This window comes from Pinus tabuliformis, chromosome 9, assembly GCF_031772625.1.
Source record: "Pinus tabuliformis cultivar Carrire ecotype Pingquan chromosome 9, CPIR1, whole genome shotgun sequence".
Taxonomy (NCBI): Eukaryota; Viridiplantae; Streptophyta; class Pinopsida; order Pinales; family Pinaceae; genus Pinus; species Pinus tabuliformis.
In genome coordinates, this window is record NC_142307.1 from 2,540,891 (window position 1) to 2,548,412 (window position 7,522).

General features: G+C 40.8%; 1 pseudogene; it reads right to left on the reverse strand.

Moving 5' to 3' along the window:
* Positions 1 to 3,915: 3,915 nt before the first annotated feature.
* On the reverse strand, positions 3,916 to 4,263 carry LOC149146818 (DNA-directed RNA polymerases II and IV subunit 5A pseudogene; annotated as a pseudogene).
* Positions 4,264 to 7,522: the final 3,259 nt, after the last annotated feature.

Sequence of the window (7,522 nt, forward strand, 5' to 3'; positions counted from 1 at the left end):
TGAGTTCTTGGTCATGCCATTCGGTCTTTGTAATGCCCCATCTACTTTTCAGAGCCTTATGAACCACCTTCTCAAACCATATCTCAGGAAATTTGTCCTTGTCTTCTTCTATGACATCCTCATCTATACTTGCACTTGGGCCGCACATCTTCAGCATGTAGATTTGCTCTTGCAACTGCTTCGCAAGCATAAATTATTTGTTAAGATGTCCAAATGTTCTTTTGGCATGGAAGAAGTTGAGTATTTGGGCCACATTGTGGGGTGTCAAGGTGGACCCCAAAAAGATCCAGGAAATGCAGGATTGGCCTCAACCTAAGACCTTGAAGAGCCTAAGAGGATTTTTGGGTCTCACAGGCTATTATTGCAAATTTGTCCGCAATTATGGTCGCATTGCGAAGCTCCTCACTCAAGTCCTCAAGAAAAATTCATTCCTCTGGAATGATGATGCACAACAGGCATTTACAGCTCTCAAAAATGCCATGTGTTCCACTCCAGTCTTAGCACTACCTGATTTCACCAAATCTTTTGTCATTGAATGTGATGCTTCGGGTACGGTATTGGGGCGGTCTTAATGCAGGAAGGTCAACCCTTGGCCTTCACAAGCCAACAACTAAGTGGGAGGAATCTGGGACAATCTACCTATGAGAAGGAAATGATGGCCATCTTACATGCAGTAGATACCTGGCGACCTTAATTACTGGGGCGACGTTTCCAAATCCGCACAGACCATCACAGTGTTAAATATTTTTTGGAGCAACGCCTATCCTCCCCACAACAAAATAAATGGCTCGCCAAAATGCTGGGATATGATTATGAGATCATTTACAAGAAAGGGCGCGAAAATAGTGTAGCAAATGCATTATCTCGCCAATTTGAGGAGGAAAGTACCCTGCTCGCAATTTCCCTTCCCATTCCAGAATGGATTGAAGAGGCTCGCACGGAATGGTTTTCACATCTCTGGCTCTCCCAACTCATTACTCAATTGCAGGCGGATCCAAATTCCACCAAGGGCTACTTGTGGCAGGATGAGATTCTTCGCTACAAGGACAGAGTCGTAATATCACCAACATCCACCCTCAAAAGCCGCATTTTGGTAGAATTGCACTCATCCCCCATTGCAGGACATTCAGGGTTTCAGAAGACATATGCTCGCACTAGAAGATCATTTTTTTGGACAGGCATGAAAAAGGACATCCTTACTTTTGTAGCGGAATGCGATGTTTGTCAACGCCACAAAGGGGAGACAGTCAAAGCACCAGGCACATTACAACCGTTGCCCATCCTGGCATCTATATGGACGGAGGTTTCTATGGATTTCATTACAGGTCTTCCAAAGTCAGGAAACAATTTAGTCATCATGGTGGTTGTGGACCGACTTTCTAAGTATGCTCATTTCTGCGCCCTACCCCACCCGTTTACACCGACTTTGGTCGCTCAATCTTTCATGGATCAGATCTTCAAATTGCATGGCATGCCCACTTCTATTGTGTCTAATCGTGACCCGATCTTCACCAGTAATTTTTGGCAGGAACTCTTCAGGCTACAAGGCACCCAACTAAAACTCAGTACTTCCTATCATCCACAAACGGATGGTCAAACTAAAGCTGTCAACAAATGTCTAGAAAGCTACCTTAGGTGTTTCACTTCAGAAAAGCAACATCTATGGGTACAATGGTTGCCTCTAGCTGAATGGTGGTATAACACCAACTATCATGCCACCACCAAAGTGACTCCCTATGAAGCAGTTTATGGTCAACTCCCTCCTTCCCCTACTTATATCAATGGGTGCTCAAAGGTACAAGCAGTGGATCAACTCCTACAAAACCGCACAACCATGCTCGCCCATCTTAGAGAGAATCTTCATCAAGCTCAAACCACATGAAGCAATAGGTAGATCAGCATCGCTCAAAGCGCCAATTTCAAGAAGGGGATCAGGTATTTTTTAGGCTGCAACCATATAAGCAAACTTCACTCGAAGACAAGGGTTGTCATAAACTATCTCCAAAATTCTACAGACCATATCAAGTACTTCAGCGCATTGGAGAAGTGGCCTACAAGCTAGCTTTGCCACCCACTACAAAAATCCATCCAGTTTTCCATGTCTCATGCCTCAAGAAAGTGATTGGGAACAATTGTAGAATTCAAACTAGTCTACCTGAATTGGATGAAGAAGGGTCAATCTGGCTCCAAACTGAACAGGTCCTAAACACACGAGAACGGCACCTGCGTGGCCGCATGATCAGGGAAGTCCTTGTCAAGTGGAAAGACACCTCTTCAGAAGATGCAACCTGGGAACCAGCCACTATTCTTCAGCAGTTTTCGCAGCTTCATCCTTGAGGACAAGGCTATTCTTAAGGGGGAGGGCATGTTAGGGTTCCACCCTAACCCCCTTATTTATGTAGTAGGATCAAGTCATAGTTATAGTTAAGTAAGGAGTCAATAAAGCCCATATTAATAATTGTAAGTGGTTAACCCACAATTAATGACGGGACCACAGTTAGTTGCAAATGGGCCATGGTATTATATAGATGGTATTAATAAGAACCATGGTATTGCATGTATGAGTCATATATAAAGGATAGAGACTCTCTGCGAGGAGCATCGTGTCTTATTTTGTAATCGAGCTCTGCTCTATTGGAGGTTGCCCCCTCGAAAAGGCAAGTGAACATTGCTTTCTGAATAATAAAATACTTCTTGTTGTTTCTCACTATTCTATGTTCTGGGTATATTTCTTCGCATATTCTGTATTCTGGTATTGTCTTGCAGGTTAAGAGCATAACAATCATAATGAACCAATTGCAAAATGTTGGTAGTCTTGCAATCACTTGAGGGGAATGGCCCCCTTGTGTGTTTTCCTTTGGCACAACCTTGACAAACACCACCTTGTTCTATTTCAAAATCAGGCATACTTGTGACCATCTTTCTTGCATCAGGTAAGGCCTTATAATGAAGATGAAAAAACCTTCGGTGCCATAATTTGGATGGAAGAGATGTGTCACAAGACATAGCTCATAGTGGACTTCCTCCAACTTGATATAGGTTGTCAACCCTGAATCCAAGAGTGGATGCTTCTTTGAAATTTATTTTCCAAACGCTTACCTTTCCATCAATTAATGCCACCTTGAATCCTTTCTTCTCCATCGCCAAGATACATACTAGGTTCTTCTTTATATCGGGTACATATAGTAGATGAATGGTGTTACCTTGATTCAATTGAAGAGTAACATTCCTAGTTCCTTTCACAGGATAAGTGGCATTGTCTCCAAGAATGATTTCCATATTTGTATCTGTTGACACCTAATCCTCAACGGATGGGTGAACTGGACAGTCATCAAGAAGATGAACTGATCCGTCATATTTATGTATATAAATGATAGTTAGCTAATGAATATTGCAATCAGTTTTTTCTTCCGCTCATTCATTCTGGAGTTACCCTGGCCTGACATGGTATCAGAGCACAGGTCCCAGAAATATTTGTAACTCCTGCTGTCCTGAGCACTGCTCAGTTCTGAGCACTGCATCCGTCCAGAGTATTATTGATTCTCTGCGCATCATTGATTGACTGCGCCTCATGATTCTCTGCGCATCCGTTTTACCCCCTCTCGATTACCGTTCTATGCAGAAGGAGAACGCTTAGGGAAATTTTCTCGTTGGTCTCTGCGTTTTTGACTCGGCTTCCTTGGCACGTTCTGCATCTTCAGGCAGAAAGCCGTTACCCTTTCTCTGCAAAATTTTTTGAGCTTCCATCATTCTTCACTTCTTGACGGGGATATACTCTACGTAATCTTCATTTTCTTCGGTTTTTTTCTGAAGGGTTTTTTCTCTGCTAAATTGTGAATCCGAGGCGTTTAAACCGTGTGATTTTTTCCAGAACCGTTCGGCTCTGAAGAGTTTACTTGCATTTTGGTGCCGCCTTCAAACCCCGTCGAAGGTTGACTGTTGTCTTTGTGTGCTGTCCAACAGCGACAACTGCTGTCGAAACACACCCTCAGATTTTATACGTTCCACATATGTTTTGATGGTCTTCACTCCCACTTTCGCCTCTTCCAGAAAGAAGACAAATAACTGTTCTGAAGGATTGTTGCGCTTGGCTTTATTGATAACAAGATCTTCCTTCTTTGGGTCTTCTCCGAACTTATCCAGGAACTGCTCTTTGGTTGTGTTGATCTCAAAATCACCCACGAGATAATCTCTGTCATTGAGCATCTGAAGAACTGTACGTCGGATTCTGAAGAGCTTGTTTGTCTGCTCATCCAGCGCCATTGCGAGCTGCTCAGCGTAATTCTGTCGCCTTCAAAATGGAGTTGTTAACCCAAAACCGTTTTATAGAGAACCTTTTTTATGGAGTTCTCAAATAGAACCTTTTGCAATCAAAGACTCGCAGAACGCAAGAGCCTCAACAGTCGCCAACAACACTGGGTATTACGAAGACTGCTAGGACTTTAGTATTATGCAGTTGATTTTTTAACTTCGTATGGCATTTTTTTGTATAGGGTGGAGATGCGTTTTTTTTTGTATAGTGGTTGAGCAGTTTGTTGAATTCATGATATACGCAGTTTATATGATTCAAAGCATTGTTGTGTTTCCAGAATGTTTTGTAGTATTGCTTGATATATATTGAAGTAATATATCCTTTATGCGTTTTGAAGTGAATGCATTCAAAACATAGTAATATTGCAGTGATATAATAAATGCTGATGCTTCTATCAAACGTTAGAAGAAAAAGTGCATAACGCTGTGGCATAAGGATTTTTTCAGCAGAAGTTTTTTTTTTTACAGAAGATTTTTAGCAGAGACATTATTTTACAGAATGCATTCAATCATCTCTATGGTCGGAATAGTTCTCACTGGCAAGGAGAACTATTCTGAATGGTCTCGGATGGTAAAACACACCCTCATCTACAATGAGTTGTGGAAAGGAGTGTGTGTCGGAGAAGAAGACAAAGACCCTGTGCAGCCTACATCAGATAAAGTACTTGTCATTTGGGAAAACAAGAACAGCAAAGCCTATGCATTGATCGCAGCATCTGTAAATGAAGAAGTAAGTCGTCATATTTCATCCTATTCCACTGCCTTTGAAGCTTTACAAAAGCTGAAAGAACTCTATGATTCACATTCTGCACTTGAAGTTGTTCAGCTCATGATTAAACTCTTCACTCTTGAACTGAAAAATAATGATCCCCTTGCTCTTGCATCTGAAATAAAGTCTATAATGCATGATATTAAATCCACTAAGGTTGAGCTGGATATCTCTCTTATTGCCTTTCTCAAAGCACTCTATCCTACCTACTCTAATTATCTTGAGTCTTTACAAGCAAATGGAAATCTTAAAGACATAACCTTTGAGTCTCTTGTGAAAAAGTTTGTTGAAAGAGAGAAAGCCTTTGGAAAGAAAACAGTCCCTGAATCTTCTGAAGAGACTGTTTGCCTTACTCATAAAGAAAAGCATCCTGCTCAAGATTCTACAAGAGGAAGAGGTGGACGAAGAGGAAGAGGAAGATACTTCAGAGGCAGGGGGGGCAGACATCCTCAAGCAGAAAAGGCAGATCTGCATTGCATTCGCTGCAAACGAAATGGATCACATGATGCTTCTACATGCAAGCTACCATGGGACAAAATTGAGCAGAGAAGAAACCAGCAGAAAGGTAAAACTGATGACACAGACAAAGGTAAAGCACCTGAATCCGCTCACTATATTGAGGCACAATGTAACATTGGAGTAAATGAAGATTTGTTTAATGCTTCACTTGCTTCTTCGATAAATGATTGGTTGCTTGACTCAGGAGCAACCTGTCATACGACTCATAGGAAAGATTTTTTTGAAGATTTCACTGACAATGTTGATGGAGCAGTATACTTTGCAGATCAGTCAAAAATCAAGCCATCAGGGCTTGGCACAATCAGGCTTAAACTGCCTGGTCTTCCAGACTTTCTTCTGGATCATGTTCTATATCTCCCACAGCTCAAGAGAAACTTGTTGTCCCTAGTCCACATCCGCCAGCAAGGTCACTCCATTCATATGTTTGATGGCAAGCTTGAGGTAAGAAAGGCATCTGACCACTCACTTGTCATGAGGGGTATAGAAGAAGAAAGACTTCTTAAACTGCAAGGAACTTCTGCTTATGCACAACATTTCTCATATATTTCTCATCATGAAGAAGGTACACTTCCATCAAGTTTATTATGGCATGCTAGATTTGGACATTTAAACTATGATAGTCTCCGCTTGTTGAAGAAAAATGGTGTTGCTGGTTTGCCTACAATTCCTAGAAAACATAAGCAATGTGATGCTTGCATTCTAGGAAAGCATAGCAAACAGTCTTTTCATGATTCACATTCAAGAGCACATAGGAAGCTTGAACTCATTCATTCAGATTTATGTGGTCCAATGCCTGTTCCTTCTGCAAATGGAAATAAATATATCATGACATTTATTGATGATTACACCAGAATGTGTTGGGTTTATCTATTGAAGAACAAATCTGATGCTTTTCAAACATTCAAGAATTTCCATAAGTGGATTGAAAATGATGCACAATCTCATATTGGGTCTATTCGCACTGATAATGGAAAAGAATATACATCAAATGAATTTGAAAACTATCTTCGCCAACATGGGATCAAACATCAAACAACTGTGCCTTATAATCCTCAACAGAATGGTGTAGCTGAAAGAATGAACAGAACAATTTTGAATATGGTACGATCCATGCTTTTCTTCAAAAATGTAAAGATAATGTTTTGGGCTGATGCTGTTCTATGTGTTGCATATATAAAGAATAGATGTCCATCTAGTGCTATAAGAAACAAAACTCCTTATGAATTGTGGTATGGCCATGTTCCTTCGGTAAAACATCTCAGGATCTTTGGTTCCACCTGTTATGCTTTAATACCAAAGGTACATAGAAACAAACTTGGTGCTAGAAGTCGTAAGTGTATCTTCCTGGGGTATTCAAACACATCTAAAGCATACCGTCTCTATGATGAAGTAAATAAAAAGTTTGTTGTATCTAGAGATGTCATTTTTCTTGAATCATCCAAATCTGACAGTGTTGTTGAGCGGCAACTTGATCGCTTGGATAGATTCACAAAACCAAAATCATTCCAAGAGTTTGATAATCAGATTCCACATCTTGAAGGGGGGATTCCTATACTAGATCAACATGTGGAATCTTCTTCTGAAGAACAATCTCCCCTGCATGACACTCCAACAACGGATGATGCTTTAAGTGATGTAATTGATAGAATTGGGAGACTCAATCTTGATTCAGACCCAACTCAATCAACTGAGCAGCCTGGACCATCTCAGAAAGGTCCCCCAAAGTGGCTGACAAAGACACTTGAAAGTGTTCATCCTGATGAAATTGGAAAAACAGGAACCAGAAATACAAACCGACAAGATGGAGGTGATGTAGATAACTCTAATTCACCTGTTGATATGGATGTTACTTATGATTGTGAATTGAACTTGTCTACAGATTTTGAACCAACTTCCTTCAAAGAAGTTGCTTCTCATGATGAA